The sequence below is a fragment of the Salvia miltiorrhiza genome, chromosome 1 (assembly GCF_028751815.1).
Source record: "Salvia miltiorrhiza cultivar Shanhuang (shh) chromosome 1, IMPLAD_Smil_shh, whole genome shotgun sequence".
Classification (NCBI taxonomy): domain Eukaryota; kingdom Viridiplantae; phylum Streptophyta; class Magnoliopsida; order Lamiales; family Lamiaceae; genus Salvia; species Salvia miltiorrhiza.
In genome coordinates this window covers 10,235,913-10,254,509 of record NC_080387.1, presented here as the reverse complement: position 1 = coordinate 10,254,509, position 18,597 = coordinate 10,235,913, and the positions used below count along the sequence as shown (strand labels likewise).

General features: G+C 39.8%; 2 long non-coding RNA genes across 2 annotated transcripts; both read right to left on the bottom strand.

Annotated features, from left to right (window-relative positions):
- Positions 1 to 4,321: 4,321 nt before the first annotated feature.
- LOC131006567 (uncharacterized) lies at positions 4,322 to 7,395 on the bottom strand. Its single transcript, XR_009095592.1, has 3 exons — positions 7,043 to 7,395; positions 5,158 to 5,221; positions 4,322 to 4,618 (listed from the first exon to the last, which is right to left on the bottom strand). It is a non-coding gene; the product is annotated as an uncharacterized LOC131006567 (long non-coding RNA).
- Positions 7,396 to 15,239: 7,844 nt separating this feature from the next.
- LOC131006566 (uncharacterized) lies at positions 15,240 to 18,349 on the bottom strand. Its single transcript, XR_009095591.1, has 3 exons — positions 17,959 to 18,349; positions 16,076 to 16,139; positions 15,240 to 15,536 (listed from the first exon to the last, which is right to left on the bottom strand). It is a non-coding gene; the product is annotated as an uncharacterized LOC131006566 (long non-coding RNA).
- Positions 18,350 to 18,597: the final 248 nt, after the last annotated feature.

Genomic DNA, 18,597 nt, shown 5'->3' with positions numbered 1-18,597 from the left:
GGGCAACATTGTCCGGAAGACAGCTGATGAGCTCAAGGAGATTTTCAACACACTTGCAGCGAGTTCTCAACAGAAATCAGTTAGAGGAAGGAGGGTTGAAGCCAATGCAGTAGCTCCCAACAATGAGCTTCAGAAGCAAGTAGCAGAATTGATGAGGCAAGTTCAGCACCTCAAGATGAACCAGGCAGAAGCCCCACCAGTTCACGCGCCACCAGCTGAAGGATGTGGAATATGTGGCGAATTTGGCCATGGAATTAACGCATGCCATCGAATGGGCGAATTCCCTCCTGAAGGACAAGCAGAAGTCTATGCTGCTCAGGGCTATCCGGGGAGGCCTCAATTTGAACAGAGGCCCAGCTTTAATCAAGGGCAACAAAGCTCCAATTCGGGTTGGAGAGCTCAGCAGCAGAACTACACTCAAGCTTATCAGCAGTAGCAGCCTCAGCAGTATCAACAGTTCTCTATACAACAAGGGAATTTTCAGCAGCAGCAATACCAGAATGCTCCTCAACAGTTTCAGAAGCAAGCTCAACCGCAGAAACCGTCTCTCGAGGACACCATGCAGTCCTTTATGGAGATGACCAAACAAAACATGGAGTCTCAGAGTGCTACTATCAAGCGCCTCGAGACTATAGTTGGGCAATTAACAGGAGCCTTGACTCAGCTGCAGCAAGAACAGCCAACGGGGAGGTTCCCAAATCAGGACCAACAGCCGCATCAAGCTCATGCCGTGGCGGTGATCGAGGAAAATGCCCCAATAACTGCTGGGAAATGGAGAAGCAGAATCGTGCAAGCAATCAAGGCTACCCAATGCCCCAGTGAGCCATTGCCACCTGTCATTGCTACACCAGAACAACCACCACCCAAGCAAGGAGATCCAGGTAGCTTTATTTTTTATATTAGCTTAGGTGGGGTTGAAAAGGTCTTAGGAATGCTTGATTTGGGCGCGGCAGTCAATTTGATGCCGCTTGATATTTTTGAGAAATTGGGAAACAAAGAGCTGAAATGCACGAACATTAAGATAGAGCTAGCTGATGGCTCCATTAGCAGCCCACGAGGCCTTGTCGAGGATGTTGAGGTGGTCGTGAGGGGGATTAGTGTTTTAGCTGACTTTGTTGTACTTGATGTGGGAAAAGGAATTAGAGGCGAGAATGGGCATCTCGTGCTACTTGGCCGACCCTTTATGGCCACCACCCAGACTCGCATCGATGTGAGTACGGGGACTGTGAGTATGGCAAGGGCAGGTAGAGCGATAACATTCTCAACCTTTGATGAAAAACCTACGCCCTCCACTTCCTTAATTCAAAGCTGCTCTTATGTTGAAACTATTGATGCTTTGGAGGAGAACTGTATTGTGCAGGAACTCTTGAATAAGCTGCAGGAGGAGGACGAGATCGTGGAGAAATTCCTTGCTAACTTGCAGGATGAGGCTGACATTGAGCAGGAATTTCTGGAAAAGCTGCCGGAGGAAGTTGATAAAGAGCAATGCCTTCTGTGTGCTTTGCTATTGGAAGAGAAGTTCGAGGAGGTGGTGTCACTCGATCTCGTCGGAGGTGTGGATAGAGGGCCATCCCAGGAGATGAGCATGGAGGACTCATTTGGAGGACCCGCAGCTGCAATTCAAGAAGATGTGTTTACAAGGGCGCTAAGGCAGCTGGAGCTCCAATCGGATTTTGGTTAAGGGGTTCTCTTAGTCGGGCTGGCGACTTAAAATCTAGCGCTGCATGGGAGGTAACCCATGTTTTCTTGCTTTTTCTTGTTTCGTTTTTCGTTTGTTTTGTTTGTGTCTTGTTTTGTTGCTTTTGTAGTTTGGTGCAGGTTGTTGTGTTGGAGACTGCTTGTTCTTTGGACGAGAGAGAGGCGGACATTGTGGGACGCTACAGATTCACCACTGGATCGGTATTTAGGGAAGTTTCCTCTTTCACCCCTCTTTTTGTTTGCACTGAGGACAGTGCCAGATTTTAAGTGTGGGGGGGCGTTTGTTGGTATTTGTAAATCTTGTGGGTGTTTTCTCGTGGTGTTCTTGGGCTTTCTTGTGTTGGGGCGAATGGTCCCCTTGTCTTGTTTTCTTGCTTGTTTTTAAGTGCATCTCGCATGTTGATGGTGGTTCACTGGCGATTCTGGATTGTGTCTGTGTTGTTTGTTATCCTTGCCTTTCGTGATTGATTTGTTCCCAATGAAGTGTAATTAGTTTAAGGTTTTGGTGCAACACCCTGATGAGCAACTCTTGACGTGATTTGTCCGGTAGATGCTAGGGGGAGTGTTTTCAGTGCAATTTCCTAATATCTTTCTCTGTGTTGAATTGTTTGGTTGGTTGTTGAGTTTTTGATAGATCTGGGTCTCTGCTCCTCTAATGGCTTCATTATGAGCATGGAAAACCACACGAGAATATTTTGGATCACCTCCAAAAGTTCAATCTCGTGAATTATGGCTCGTCTATTGAGAGCAAAAATAACTTGACCCCAAAAAAAAGAGAAAGTGAAATGTGAAAAAAATGTAAGAATGTGAAAAAGGATGAGATATGATTGTAAAGGAAATTGCATTAGGAAATTCACCCTTAGCGGAGAATTGGGTCTGATCGGATTGAGTTGTATCATCTTGTTGTTGCATTTTAAACCTTAACTTTGAACATCCGATTGGGGACTTTGATATTTTGAAAGACTTGGATTGGTTGTGTTTGCTTGGTGGGAAGAATCGCTGGTGGATTTTCTGTCGATGTTGTGATTGTTGCTTGAGGACAAGCAAGGAATTAAGTGTGGGGGGGTTGTTTAGCCCTATTTTGTGATGATTTTGTGAGTTTTCCTGCTGCGCATTCGAGCTCGTTTTGTACCTTTGTGCTCTATTTTTCACGTGCTCGATGACCTTTTGGGTGTGCTACTGTCGTATGCAGGATTCAGGAGTTACCGCGCGTTTTGGCATCGTTTGGAGCGGTTTCGGAGGCAAGGCTCACGGCCGCCGCCGCCAGGCGGCGGCCGCCGTCGAGACGGCGGCTGCGGCCCCACGGCGCGGGCCGTGCTTTACTTGGAGAAGATCAGCGAAAGGCTCCCACGGCGGCGCCGCCCCACGGCGGCCGCCGTCTCACGGCGGGCGCCGCCAGCCATTCACCAGCCCAGGTCCCACAATTCAAGAAAAGGCCGAAAGGGGGGGACGGCGCCGCCGTCCCATGGCGGCCGCCGTCCACGGCGCCGCCGCCTCACGGCGGCCGCCGCCCCTGTGCAATTCCGGCAGTTACGAAAATTGCTATAAAATCCGATTTTGAGGGTTTCATTGACACCTTCCGACCCCAGCAGCCTCCACCTGCGATTTTAGGCTTTTTCCCTTAGTTTAGTTAGATAGAAACATTCTAGATACTTGTGGATTCCGCTAGATCGTTGTTTCCATTGAATCGATTGTAAGTTCTTCATTTTGATTAGTTAATCTTTACAAGCTTTCTCGTTATTGCATTGCCTAGATAATCGAGCACTTAGATAATGATATTTGATTAATGCTTTTGATGTTTTCATCGCCTAGATAATTAGTGTTTATGGTTGTTGATTTACTATTGCTTTCTAGATTGCTAGTTAAAACCCTAGTTTTTTGGCTTTCCTGCGTTCTTAATCTGCTTCCCATCTTTCGCCTAGATAGATTTATATGCTTTCTGTTGATTCTGCATTAGATAATTTACAAGCTTATTTAATTACGCCTAGATTTAAAGAGAGAGTGTCAGACCCAATCTACCCGATTAGAGTGTTTAGGTTTTATTTCTGTTTCTTGTGAGTAGCACGATCGAAGCCCTGCTAAGTCTTCCTTGAGAGACGACTTGAGTCACCTTACCACCCTAGGACGACCTCGTATAAATTCGAGTCCATCCGTTAGGTGTTTTTGGGATGAGTCAGAGATCTTGAGTTTAAGGTTTGATTGATAATTTGATGATGAGTATGAGATTATGAGATGTCTAAGATGATGATTGATGGAGTAGATTGTGGACGTGATGTTAATTGATGACTTTGATGTGAGTTAGTTGATGAAAAATTAGGTATATGTGTATCTATGCCTAAAATTGTTAATTGATGGTTTATATGTGTGATTAAGTGGCTTAAATTGATAGATCTACGATTAGATTAATGTTTCATTTGCATTTGTGAAGTTTCAAAAAGTCTAGTTTATCAAAAATCGGGACTTTCATGTCTTTTGTGCTTGTCGCAGCCCGATTCCCGACACTAGTGATAGTGGGGTACGAGTATTGATACGACTATTTTTAAAGAATAAAAGATAAGAAGAATAGGTCGAACATCAAGCGGAAGCTTTCATCAAAGAATGCTTAAGGGAAAATCATCATAAATGATCCCAAGGGTAAAATCGTCAACGTCGTTATAACTTTTTAATTAACAGGAATTTCATGATCAAAAACAAAACAGGTATAGCTTATTTTTCATAAGGAAACATAATATGCAGAGTATCGCAGCAAAAGGCGAACCGGTTACATGTATGGAGACACATAACCGTGAGTATATTACTTGATTCATATTCAAAGTAACTTCACATCAAGACTTTATCGATAAAAAGGAAATACGATAAAGTAAATACGTCATCTAACGATCCCCCACCAGCACCAGACCAATCTCACTCCTCGCTTAGCCTGCACATTTAGAAATACATGCAGGGCGTGAGTATATAATACTCAGTGGGCAAACGCCGAAAAACAAGAAAGGCGCTCTTAGAGCTATAAGTTTGAAGCTTGCCACATCTCAGCAATACACAGAAATAAGTTAGTATTAAATGAATCTGTGCATGCAGTTTTCATAATCAACATCATAAATAAACGATAGCGCTATCATAGTACTCATCATGCATGTACCACATCTACAACTCATCATCATCAAAGGTACTGAGAAGTAGGCCTCCTTCTCAAGCACCGTGACTGGCCGACCCAAAGACGGCTCACAGTCACCTCTGTGTACACTAGCCCTGGCAGGATAGCTATCAACTGCCCAGGACCCGAATTCGTCTCATCTCATCAGTAGAGGGTAACATACAAGCTCAACATAAAAAATTGGCAAGTCAAACATTTCTCAACATCATTTATCTCAAATAATTTGATAAGCTTATAACATCATTATATCATCAAATCATTTTAGAAAGCTCGGATAATATATGTATACTCAAAATATTGCCCACCTGAAGACCTTACTCAAAAACTCCCGTCAAAGCGGAGTTACTTACTTCCCTGCTCTGCTCGTGTCTTCAGGGATCATCGTCATCATCGAAGGTTCATGTCATAAAATGAATCTCGATTAGAACTCAACGACAAAAACTCATGCCTTAACTCATGCTCTATCTTATATTCTATCTCTTAATCGACTCTACATAAACTTCTTCACTCATTTCAAATCCTTAAGTCCAAGGATAGGTTTCAAGAAAATCATGGTTCTAAGTCTCGATTTATCTCTCATATAAGACTCGTCTAATCTCATTAAAACACTTAGGCAACATAAACACATAAGGCACATAAGAAAATACAATCAAACATCAACAAATCATGTTCTGTTTTCCCACTGACTCAACTTCAAAATTTAACACGTTCTGAGTCCGACATCTTCTGGACTCCAGACTCATACCAAAAGAAAGGTATTTGAGTCTAGTTTCATTTAAAAAAAAAGTAGAGTCAGAAACTCCAAGTGGTTTGGGAGATATGGCGTTTTTACCACGGTCTACCATATTCGGCAGTTTTGAGCAATCGGAAACATTGATTTTTGCAAAATAGTAAACGTTGTCAAACTGAGCTCAAATTTGGTGGATATCTAGCCGATACAGTAAGGTGGATACCATAAAAATTTGGAAAGCTAGATCACACAGGAAGCTACTGAAATGAATGATTTTGTCCCCTGTTCTCTGAAATTCCCGGTAGAAATGTGCAGATTTGGTTTTGCATTTTGTAAAAATCGTAAATCAAGTCCCAATGACTTGAAAGTTTACCGGTATGCTCAAGACTCATGTAGGGACATACTGTAAAATTTTCAAAGCCATTAGACATCGACAACCCATCGATCACAATAGGTCCGTAGCCTACGAAAAATCACCAAAAACTCATCTCAAACTCTTAAATGCTCAATTCAACATTCCTTCAAAGAAAACCAATCAAAGCTCATTTTAAACACATATAACACTCAAAAACATTCAAAAACATTTAAAATACTCATCATACTCAAATTAACTCTCCTCTTTTACATCTTAACTCAAATCTCAAGGAAAACGTTTCTACAAACGTATCAAGTCAATCCTCTTCTCAATTTCATGCTTAAAAACACTCAATCATTCAAAATGACCTCATACTTCATATAACTCATTTTATACATATAAATCCCCTATAATCATACCAACCAAACTTTAATAAAAACTCATATATTCACATAAACTCTCAACAAAAACATGACAACTTCACAAAATGGTCATAAAGCAAATTAGACCTCATTTTATCAATTATTGACTTCTCAAAATATGAAAACTCAAAAACTCTCATAAACTAACTCAAGTCAAAATTTTACTTAGCTTCCAATAGACTTAATCAAACATATTAAAACACCAACATCATGCTCAATTACACATATCTTAAGCCAAATCATTTATTAAACACATAGACAAGAAAATCCCAATTTTTACCAAACTAAACTCTTTGACATTTTATGAACTCACATGGATCTTTAATCTCATCATATATCTATTAATCTTAACCCATTTAACTCACATATAAACCATCAATTTACAAATTAGAGCATAGATACACATAGCCCTAATTTTAATAAACTAACTCATATCAAAATCATCATTTGACATCATATACATCTCATGGACTCATATTCATCATCAATTCATCACTTAAATCACTTTTCTCACCTCAAAACAAGGAAAGAAAAAGAAAAATTTTTGAAGGGTAGAACACCCATTTTTTTTTTTTCGAAAATTTTGAAGAATAAGAGAGGGGGTGATTTCTTGCTCCAATCCTTCAAATATACTCATATACAAACTCATACAAGTCTAATCTATGGATATAGAGATCACTTACCCAAGTTTACACCAAATATCAAATTTTCTCTCACTAACTTCAAGATTGAATCTCCATGGATCTTCTTGAATCTAAGGAGATAGAAGGTGTTTAAGGTGGATTTAGAGGGTGATTTGAGTTTTGGTATGAATTTGTGAAGCTCCGAAGGTGCATCAATGGAGGAAAATGGTGGAAAGTAGAGAGATGAAGGGGAGAGAGGTGGTGGTCGAAAGTTAGGGGAGAAGGAGAGAGAGGAATTTGCAAGATATGAAATGATCTTGGTAATCTTATAAAAGATTTGTGAATCTTTAAAGAGGATTTGAGAATCTTATGAAATATTTGGCAATTAATGCCTTGATCTCTCTCTCTCTAATCTCTACACTCTCTCTAATCTCTACTCTTTAAATCTCTACTCTCTCAATCTCTACACTTAGTAAATTTTAGTAATTAGTCTCATACTTGGGAAATTAAAAATAAATCATGTGAGAAGGGTGATTAAATAATAATCACAAAAACTATGGAAATATTAATCATTAATAAAGTACCATAGTATAATTATTCATGTGACCAAAATAAAATAATTATAGCACTAATATTAGTGCACTCACTCAATTATAATATTCCTCATCATAGGAAAAATAATTAAAAAAAAATATTATGCTTGGAAAAATTTCCATAAACCGGCATCATTCGATTTCTCGGTAAAAACAAACCGCACTTTCTTTGGAAACTTAATAAAAATTCCCAAGTGCTAAGGTTTCAAATAAAAATCATAATAATATGGTCATATTGACACACGTCACAAAATCACATAATCACTCAGTCACGTAAATTCACATAACATCACATCAAAGCAGTTGGCAAACACAAACAGACTAAACGTCTCTCTCTAACCGACTATTTTCATCAAGGTTCTCACTCTTTCTTTCTCGACTCTATTTCCAACTCATTATTCCTATTTTCTTAATAGGACAGTCAATCTCTGATATCTCAGTATCCGGTATCTCTATTCCCGGTAGTTGGAAATAAAATAAAATCTCAGCTCAATTCAATCAGCATCTCTATCTCAACTCATTTCTCAAATCTCATCACTCTAATTCCATCATCGGTTTATTCACTCGTATCTCTATTTAAAAGACAATCTGTCTTATCTGCTCATAAAAAAAAAAAAAAAAGTAGTCTCGTAATTCGACATCTCAGTACTCTCAATAGTGTTAAGACACTATCTCACAACATAGGAAAAGTACGGGGTGTTACATCCTACCCCCCTTAAAAAAAATTTCGTCCCGAAATTTGAGTTATTCTTCTTCGGGAAAAAGCTCTGGGTACTTCTCTTTCATCTTCTCTTCAAGTTCCTATGTTGATTCTTCTTGACCGTGAGGTCTCCTTTGGATTTTTACTAAGGAATCATCTTGTTCCTCAATTGTTGGATCTTCTGGTCCAGCATAGCATCAGGTCTCTCTTCATAGCTCGAATCTGGTTCTAGGGACACTTCTTCTCGATGGATGATGTGTTTTGGATCAAACACGTACTTTCTCAATTGAGAAACATGGAAAACGTCATGGACGTTCGCGAAGCTCAGAGGCAACGCTAGTTTACAGGCTACATGGCCTATTTACTTTAATACATATCATAAGGTCCTATATATATATATCTCGGTTTGAGTTCTTCGTTAACTCGAAAATGACATGCTCCCCGAGATAGGGAAAAACTCACACAAACATCATTTCTAACGTCGAAAGAATCTATCAGTGATTACTCAACTGTTTGATTTTCTTCTCTCGATTTTGCTAATCGATGCCATAATTCATGGCTATGCGGTTCCACTTCTATTGTGAAAGTCTCTAATAGGTATAATTGTATAAGGTTGCCAAAGTGGCACCTTCACGTGTTAACACGTTAAACATCCTTCTACGAATGATGCCATCTCTCGCTTCTTATTCTCCTATCAAAGCGTCGTTTCAGTCTTGGCACGTATTCATACTTTCCGCCTGTGCGGTGTAAAAGGTATCATGAGCTTTGCTCGAAATTTCATTTTTCAGCTCTTCTTTATCAGGCACACACAGTCGCTCTCTTAAAACTAAAATGGCATTATCTGCCGCCTCTTGATAATTCTCTATTTTCTCGATTCGAATCTTCATTCGCAATCTTTCCATCTTCTCATCCTCTCTCTGAGCTGTGACTATTCTCGATCGTAAGTCAGGTGTCATGCTCAGTGCAGAAATTATTATTTCTGTCGTTGGTGGTGGTATCTCTACCTTCTAATTCATCTTCTCGAATTCCTTGATTGGGTTCACTTCTCGTGTAAGGAGAAATCCTAACTCTCCCTGATTCTTTCTGCTCAATGCGTCGGTTACAACGTTAGCTTTTCCAGGGTGATAATTTGCTCCTCGATCGTAATCCTGCACTAACTTTCATCATCTTCTTTATCGCATGTTCAGATCTTTTTGCTCAAGAATTATTTGAGACTTTTATGATCGGTGTATCTCTCACACAGTGCTATGTAGAGACGGTGTCTCCAGATCTTCAAAGCAAGCACTACGGCTGCTAATTCTAAATTATGCGTTAGATAACTCATCTCGTGTGGTCTCTGTTGTCGCGAAGCATACGCTATAACTTTTCCCTCTCGCATCAGTATAACTGCATACTCTCTGTCCGCTTTCGGAACAGCTAACACTGGGGCATTAGTAAGCCTCTTTTTCAGCTTTGAAAACTTCGCTCGCATTCGTCCCTCTAAACGAACTTGACTTCTTTCTTTAGCAGGTGCGTCAATGGCTTAGCGATTTTCGAAAAGCCCTCAATAAAACGTCGATAGTATCCTGCTAATCCTAGAAAACTACGAATCTCGTGCAGTGTGGTTGGCGATCTCCACTCATGTATCGCTTGGACTTTCGCTGGGTCCACTTTAATTCCTCTCGTAGAAACAATATGGGCGAGAAAATTGATTTCTTTAAGCCAAAACTCGCATTTGCTAAACTTCGCATACAGCTTTTCCACTCGTAATCTTTCCAACACGATCCTCAAATGCTCTTCGTGTTCTCGTTTACTCTTCGAGTAAATCAGGATATCGTCTATGAAGACTAACATGAACTTATCTAAGTATTCGTGAAAAACGTGATTCATGAGGTCCATGAATATTGCCGGGGGTATTCGTCAAACCGAAAGACATATCTTCCAAATATCATTGAGTTATAGTAATGCCATAATGCATACGCGATGCCGTCTTCGGAAATATCTTCCGATCATATCTTCAGCTGATGGTATCCCGTTTTCATGTCAAACTTTGAAAAGGTGCTCGCTCCTTGTAGTTGATCGAATAGATCATCGATCCGGGGTAACGGATATTTATTTTTTTAACGTCACTTGTTCAACTCTCGATAATCGATACACAGCCTCAAGCTTCCATCTTTCTTTTAACAAAAAGTACTGGTGCTCCCCATGGGGAAACACTGGGTCGAAAAGAAACTCATATCTAGAAATTCTTGGGGTTGCAGCTTTAACTCTTGTAACTCAGCAGGGGCCATTCTGTACGGTGCTTTCGACGTCGGTACGGCGCTAGGCTCTAACTCGATCGTAAACTCAAGCTGTCAATCTGGGGTAATCCCGGTAAAGTCTCAGGAAAATGTCTTTATACTCTTCGCACATCTGGTACGTCGTCAACGTTTGCCTCGAATTCATCTCTCTGGTTCAGATATACAGCGTACACGGTTGTATCTTTTCTCCGCAAGAGATTTCTTGCTTGTAGCGCCGAGATGATCGGCGTCTTCTTCCATTTTCTCTTAATGCCAATGAAGGAAGTGGGTTCTTGGCCAGGGGGCTGAAAAGATATTCGTCTCTCCTTGCATTGTATCTATGCATGGTTTTCCTCTAACCAGTCCATTCCCCATATTATATCCAAGTACCACATATACATCAGTCTCAGATTTCTGATCTCGAGCTTAATCGATTTTAACTTAAATTCTAAGTTAGGGCATACGGATAAAACCGTAGTAATTCTACCTATGGGTGCGGTTACTCTTTAGAGGTTATGGAGCAAGCTCTACGTTCAGTGTCGAACAAAAATACTATGGGCACATCATTCAACTTGCCTATATTTGACAAATTTCCTCTATTCTTGTCTGGTGCTTTCTACTTAAGCGCAAACAGTCTCTGGTGATGCGGTTGATTTGCCTGCGGGGCTGGTAGTTGCCTTCCTGACTGACGTGGTCGATAGGCTGGCTGTTGTCGCTATGGTGGAGGTAGCGATAGGATTCCCTTCATTGCTTCGAGTTGCGGTCGAAACTGACTCGATCGTCTTTCGCTTCCACTTTGCTGACGATTCGGACACTGATGCGAGTAGTGTCCGATCCTTCCACAGGTGTAACAGCTATTCTTTCTCATCTTGCGTTCTCTCCGACGTAATTTATTGCTCTTCGACAAAGCGATAATCCTCGCGGTCCTTGAAAAACTGCTGCTGGGGCAGCTGGGCCAATTATAAGGCTGTTCATCTCAGTTCTGATGTCGCGGTGGCGTATTTTGACCCTGCCACGGCTCCTTGGGGATCTTAACTTCGGTCATCCCATTTTCTCTTTTCTTCTTGCCTGCATCCAGAAAAGGATGGATTGCACGTCTGAGTGCTCTAACTCGTTTGGGTGCTGAAGCTCAAATCACGTTCTCTGGCTGCATTGCCAGTTCTATATCAAATGCTCTATTTAATGCTTCAGTACACATAACCGCATTCTGACTCGTTAAATCGTCTCGAACCTCTTATCTCAAACCTGATCGAAACAATCCTGACATCTTCTCGTTCATCTCTTCTTGATATGTGGCATACCGAACCAAGTCGCGAAACTGACGTTCGTATTCAGCTACGGTTTTATTGCCTTATCTCATATCATCAACTCTATTTCTTTCTTTCAATTTGTTTCTCTTTCTCGACAAAACTCGAAGGGAACATATATCAACCTTAGAACTAATTCTCATAACTCACAAATCGTAAGACTCTTACTCGACATCATATTATTTTCTAAATTCTCATAACTCAACGTCAAAGACATATCTCATGTCTATCATCGCAATCATCAGCTCAAAACACTACTCAAGCATAGAGACTCTCTGGTCATCGTCATATAAACATATATGAAAGTTTTTCTCTTTCGAGAACTCTTACTAACTGCGGGGAATGACGAAAATAAAACATCCTGTAATACTGTGACGATGCTACATCTATACTAGTCGTCATCTCAGTCTACTATCGTGGAAAACATTATCTGCTCTAATCTGTCATCTCGATCTTCTTGAATCTGCTATTGCCTATTCTGGCTTAGCATCACTTCTTCTCGTCCTCGAATTGATTAGCTTTCGGCATACTTGGCTAATATAAGAAAATCCATAATCAAACAGTCATGCTCGTCCCGTAATAAAATATATTCTACGACTGCTCCCCTAAATCGGGTTTCTTCCATACACTCTTCTTGTTATACCATCCTAATTACCTAGACGATCCTAACTCTTGTCGGATGTGGTAGGGAATAGGATGTGATGAATAAAAATGTCTGATCTTGAACAAGACGAGCTCAAGTAATGGAATGATTCCATAATAGCCAGTGCTATTTCAAGGATAATGAAGAAGTTACAATCAAGGTAAGATCAAAAATTAGAACAGAAGCTAGAATAAAACTGAGATATGATATGATTGGGGTAAATCAATACTGGGAGTAGAAGCAATCCACTAAGTGGAAAATGAATGAATAGATTGTCCACTATTAAAGCAAAGGGGTAAGGATTTCCAACACAAACGGCTCAGGCTCAAACACAGTGGATCTGGAAAAATTTCTTAATAGCAAATAGTTCATCTCATGTTGGAGTTCAAATGGATGCAGAAAAATTTAAATACGTCCAAGCGGGATAGGGACTCAATAAGTCTACTCTCATGACTATCCTAGCGATGATACGCGCGGTCCCGGTAAAAGTACCTCTATTTCAAAGTACAATTGGTCAATAGTATCTATGCATCCCATGAAGTTTTCATAACACGTTCGTCCTATTAGGGTCGTGTCCCTAAATCGCGATGAAATCTCTAACTCTCGTCGTATTATCTCAACGGTTGGTTTCTCTGCTCTTCTTCTTCATCTTCTTCTCGATTTATGTTCCTTCTGTTCCCTCTTCTTCTCGGAGGTATACTATAAAGGAAAAAGAGTTATATAACTATCGGCTTCTAAACTAACCGTTCGTCGTTACAAAATACAAATCCTCGTTTTCATTTCACTTCTATATCTCATTTATGATCTCAAAATTCTCAAAATTCTCGTCTATCATCGTTCGTAATTCCCATCAATCTCTATTTCTCATTTTTCATCAAACATCATCATTATTCTCGAAACTCTGATAAAGATAGTGAAACTCACTAATCATCAACATCTCTTATATATATATATATATGGAAAATTGCCTCTCTCTCGAGGTCTTTTACAAAAGTAGGATCCTATGTATAAAGGCCCTAACACCAAAATGATGCTCTGGCTATACAAGCATCATAAATACTAAGCATATATAGATCTATGCTATACACACATACACACTATACTATGCTTCTCTACCTATATATATATATATATAACAACTATGCATCTATACATATATACGCGTCTACAAGACATACGTGATCACTAGGCATCATCTCTCGAGATCCAGCTCGTCGCCTCCATCAATACGGGCTGTCATAGTCTGACTCATCCACTATCGGAGTATAGACAGGTGTCTCAGGAATAGGTATCCACGTATCAACTCCATCGGCCGTAGTCTGACGCTGCAGCGGCTGCGTCCAACCATAGCCGACCGTCATCTCGGGAGTCTCCTCATCGGGGTCCTCCTCATCACTATCGGAGCGTGCCGGCCGAGATCCTCCCTCCTGGGCGTCTCGGTACGGTGAATATAGAATCGAGTGCATGTACGTCTGAAAAGCCAAAGTGCCTGGCTCAGGCAACGGGGCAACCCTCGGATATGGATCGGAAGGAACATGCTGCGTCTCAGACTCAGTAGAAACAATCGGCTGCGCCGACTCAACAGGTGGCAATGGCAACGGTGTCGTCGCCGGTGTCAAATCCCAAGGCGAGAAATCAGCGCTGGGAGAAGGAATAAGTGATACAAACGCAAACGGATCACGCTCAATCCCAGGTGAGTACGGCTCGAAAACCATCGGCTCTGGATCATCAGACTCGAGAGAAACTGAAATCGGATCAGCTGGGGGTAGAGGTGCCATCGGAAACGGCTCCTCAGGAAGTGGAGGTACAACAACTAGCTCCCCTCCCTGGGCTGGTACCTCAAGCTCTCCATACGGCGGTGAAGGTGGATCACCATAAGCAAAGTAACGGTGGCTCAGCGTCGCGATAAAGCCACTAAGGTCTCCGTACCTGATGCCCTCCAACCAGGTAGTATCTACGTACTGGGGCACTAAAGATGCCGCCCAGTCTCGCCACAAAGGTGGCAGTAGTGGAATCAAAAGCGTAATGGCCTCTGCGCCATTGATCCCGTAGGGAATAGCCCTCCTCCATCGTCGGTGATAGTGTGCCAGAAGTTCACCCAAGGTGTCATCCTCGTCCGGGATATACTCCCTGAACCATCGCTGCATCGCTATCTCAATATGACTCGGCATCCTGTAATATAAAACATCATATCCATTAGAAAATGGATGACGAAACTTACTTGGTACATCTCAATCAACAACATACTCGTCCTCGTTTGGTACGGTGGGGCATCGGCTATACTAGCCTCAACATCTCTCCTCATATTCCACATCAACTGCCTCATATCAGATTCCATCATCTCAAACAATTCCGCCATCAAAACAATTCATAACTCATTAGTGAAACAAACTCAACTTTCAATCAAGAAAGCGACAAGAAACAACATCAACTTCTTACCTCGTTTAAGCCGGAGGAGATGGGGTGCTGGGGTTTCGTTTCAAACTGACTCTCTCAAACTAGCCTAAGAATTCAAATTAGACTAGTACTCAATTTAAAAAGATACCAGTAATCAAAGGTTCAACTCAGTCAAGCAATAGACTCAGAGCAGATGACCTGCTCTGATACCACCCTGTCGCAGCCCGATTCCCGACACTAGTGATAGTGGGGTACGAGTATCGATACGACTATTTTTAAAGAATAAAAGATAAGAAGAATAGGTCGAACATCAAGCGGAAGCTTTCATCAAAGAATGCTTAAGGGAAAATCATCATAAATGATCCCAAGGGTAAAATCGTCAACGTCGTTATAACTTTTTAATTAACAGGAATTTCATGATCAAAAACAAAACAGGTATAGCTTATTTTTCATAAGGAAACATAATATGCAGAGTATCGCAGCAAAAGGCGAACCGGTTACATGTATGGAGACACATAACCGTGAGTATATTACTTGATTCATATTCAAAGTAACTTCACATCAAGACTTTATCGATAAAAAGGAAATACGATAAAGTAAATACGTCATCTAACGATCCCCCACCAGCACCAGACCAATCTCACTCCTCGCTTAGCCTGCACATTTAGAAATACATGCAGGGCGTGAGTATATAATACTCAGTGGGCAAACGCCGAAAAACAAGAAAGGCGCTCTTAGAGCTATAAGTTTGAAGCTTGCCACATCTCAGCAATACACAGAAATAAGTTAGTATTAAATGAATCTGTGCATGCAGTTTTCATAATCAACATCATAAATAAACGATAGCGCTATCATAGTACTCATCATGCATGTACCACATCTACAACTCATCATCATCAAAGGTACTGAGAAGTAGGCCTCCTTCTCAAGCACCGTGACTGGCCGACCCAAAGACGGCTCACAGTCACCTCTGTGTACACTAGCCCTGGCAGGATAGCTATCAACTGCCCAGGACCCGAATTCGTCTCATCTCATCAGTAGAGGGTAACATACAAGCTCAACATCAAAAATTGGCAAGTCAAACATTTCTCAACATCATTTATCTCAAATAATTTGATAAGCTCATAACATCATTATATCATCAAATCATTTTAGAAAGCTCGGATAATATATGTATACTCAAAATATTGCCCACCTGAAGACCTTACTCAAAAACTCCCGTCAAAGCGGAGTTACTTACTTCCCTGCTCTGCTCGTGTCTTCAGGGATCATCGTCATCATCGAAGGTTCATGTCATAAAATGAATCTCGATTAGAACTCAACGACAAAAACTCATGCCTTAACTCATGCTCTATCTTATATTCTATCTCTTAATCGACTCTACATAAACTTCTTCACTCATTTCAAATCCTTAAGTCCAAGGATAGGTTTCAAGAAAATCATGGTTCTAAGTCTCGATTTATCTCTCATATAAGACTCGTCTAATCTCATTAAAACACTTAGGCAACATAAACACATAAGGCACATAAGAAAATACAATCAAACATCAACAAATCATGTTCTGTTTTCCCACTGACTCAACTTCAAAATTTAACACGTTCTGAGTCCGACATCTCCTGGACTCCAGACTCATACCAAAAGAAAGGTATTTGAGTCTAGTTTCATTTAAAAAAAAAGTAGAGTCAGAAACTCCAAGTGGTTTGGGAGATATGGCGTTTTTACCACGGTCTACCATATTCGGCAGTTTTGAGCAATCGGAAACATTGATTTTTGCAAAATAGTAAACGTTGTCAAACTGAGCTCAAATTTGGTGGATATCTAGCCGATACAGTAAGGTAGATACCATAAAAATTTGGAAAGCTAGATCATACAGGAAGCTACTGAAATGAATGATTTTGTCCCCTGTTCTCTGAAATTCCCGGTAGAAATGTGCAGATTTGGTTTTGCATTTTGTAAAAATCGTAAATCAAGTCCCAATGACTTGAAAGTTTACCGGTATGCTCAAGACTCATGTAGGGACATACTGTAAAATTTTCAAAGCCATTAGACATCGACAACCCGTCGATCACAATAGGTCCGTAGCCTACGAAAAATCACCAAAAACTCATCTCAAACTCTTAAATGCTCAATTCAACATTCCTTCAAAGAAAACCAATCAAAGCTCATTTTAAACACATATAACACTCAAAAACATTCAAAAACATTTAAAATACTCATCATACTCAAATTAACTCTCCTCTTTTACATCTTAACTCAAATCTCAAGGAAAACGTTTCTACAAACGTATCAAGTCAATCCTCTTCTCAATTTCATGCTTAAAAACACTCAATCATTCAAAATGACCTCATACTTCATATAACTCATTTTATACATATAAATCCCCTATAATCATACCAACCAAACTTTAATAAAAACTCATATATTCACATAAACTCTCAACAAAAACATGACAACTTCACAAAATGGTCATAAAGCAAATTAGACCTCATTTTATCAATTATTGACTTCTCAAAATATGAAAACTCAAAAACTCTCATAAACTAACTCAAGTCAAAATTTTACTTAGCTTCCAATAGACTTAATCAAACATATTAAAACACCAACATCATGCTCAATTACACATATCTTAAGCCAAATCATTTATTAAACACATAGACAAGAAAATCCCAATTTTTACCAAACTAAACTCTTTGACATTTTATGAACTCACATGGATCTTTAATCTCATCATATATCTATTAATCTTAACCCATTTAACTCACATATAAACCATCAATTTACAAATTAGAGCGTAGATACACATAGCCCTAATTTTAATAAACTAACTCATATCAAAATCATCATTTGACATCATATACATCTCATGGACTCATATTCATCATCAATTCATCACTTAAATCACTTTTCTCACCTCAAAACAAGGAAAGAAAAAGAAAAATTTTTGAAGGGTAGAACACCCATTTTTTTTTTCGAAAATTTTGAAGAATAAGAGAGGGGGTGATTTCTTGCTCCAATCCTTCAAATATACTCATATACAAACTCATACAAGTCTAATCTATGGATATAGAGATCACTTACCCAAGTTTACACCAAATATCAAATTTTCTCTCACTAACTTCAAGATTGAATCTCCATGGATCTTCTTGAATCTAAGGAGATAGAAGGTGTTTAAGGTGGATTTAGAGGGTGATTTGAGTTTTGGTATGAATTTGTGAAGCTCCGAAGGTGCATCAATGGAGGAAAATGGTGGAAAGTAGAGAGATGAAGGGGAGAGAGGTGGTGGTCGAAAGTTAGGGGAGAAGGAGAGAGAGGAATTTGCAAGATATGAAATGATCTTGGTAATCTTATAAAAGATTTGTGAATCTTTAAAGAGGATTTGAGAATCTTATGAAATATTTGGCAATTAATGCCTTGATCTCTCTCTCTCTAATCTCTACACTCTCTCTAATCTCTACTCTCTAAATCTCTACTCTCTCAATCTCTACACTTAGTAAATTTTAGTAATTAGTCTCATACTTGGGAAATTAAAAATAAATCATGTGAGAAGGGTGATTAAATAATAATCACAAAAACTATGGAAATATTAATCATTAATAAAGTACCATAGTATAATTATTCATGTGACCAAAATAAAATAATTATAGCAGTAATATTAGTGCACTCACTCAATTATAATATTCCTCATCATAGGAAAAATAATTTAAAAAAAATATTATG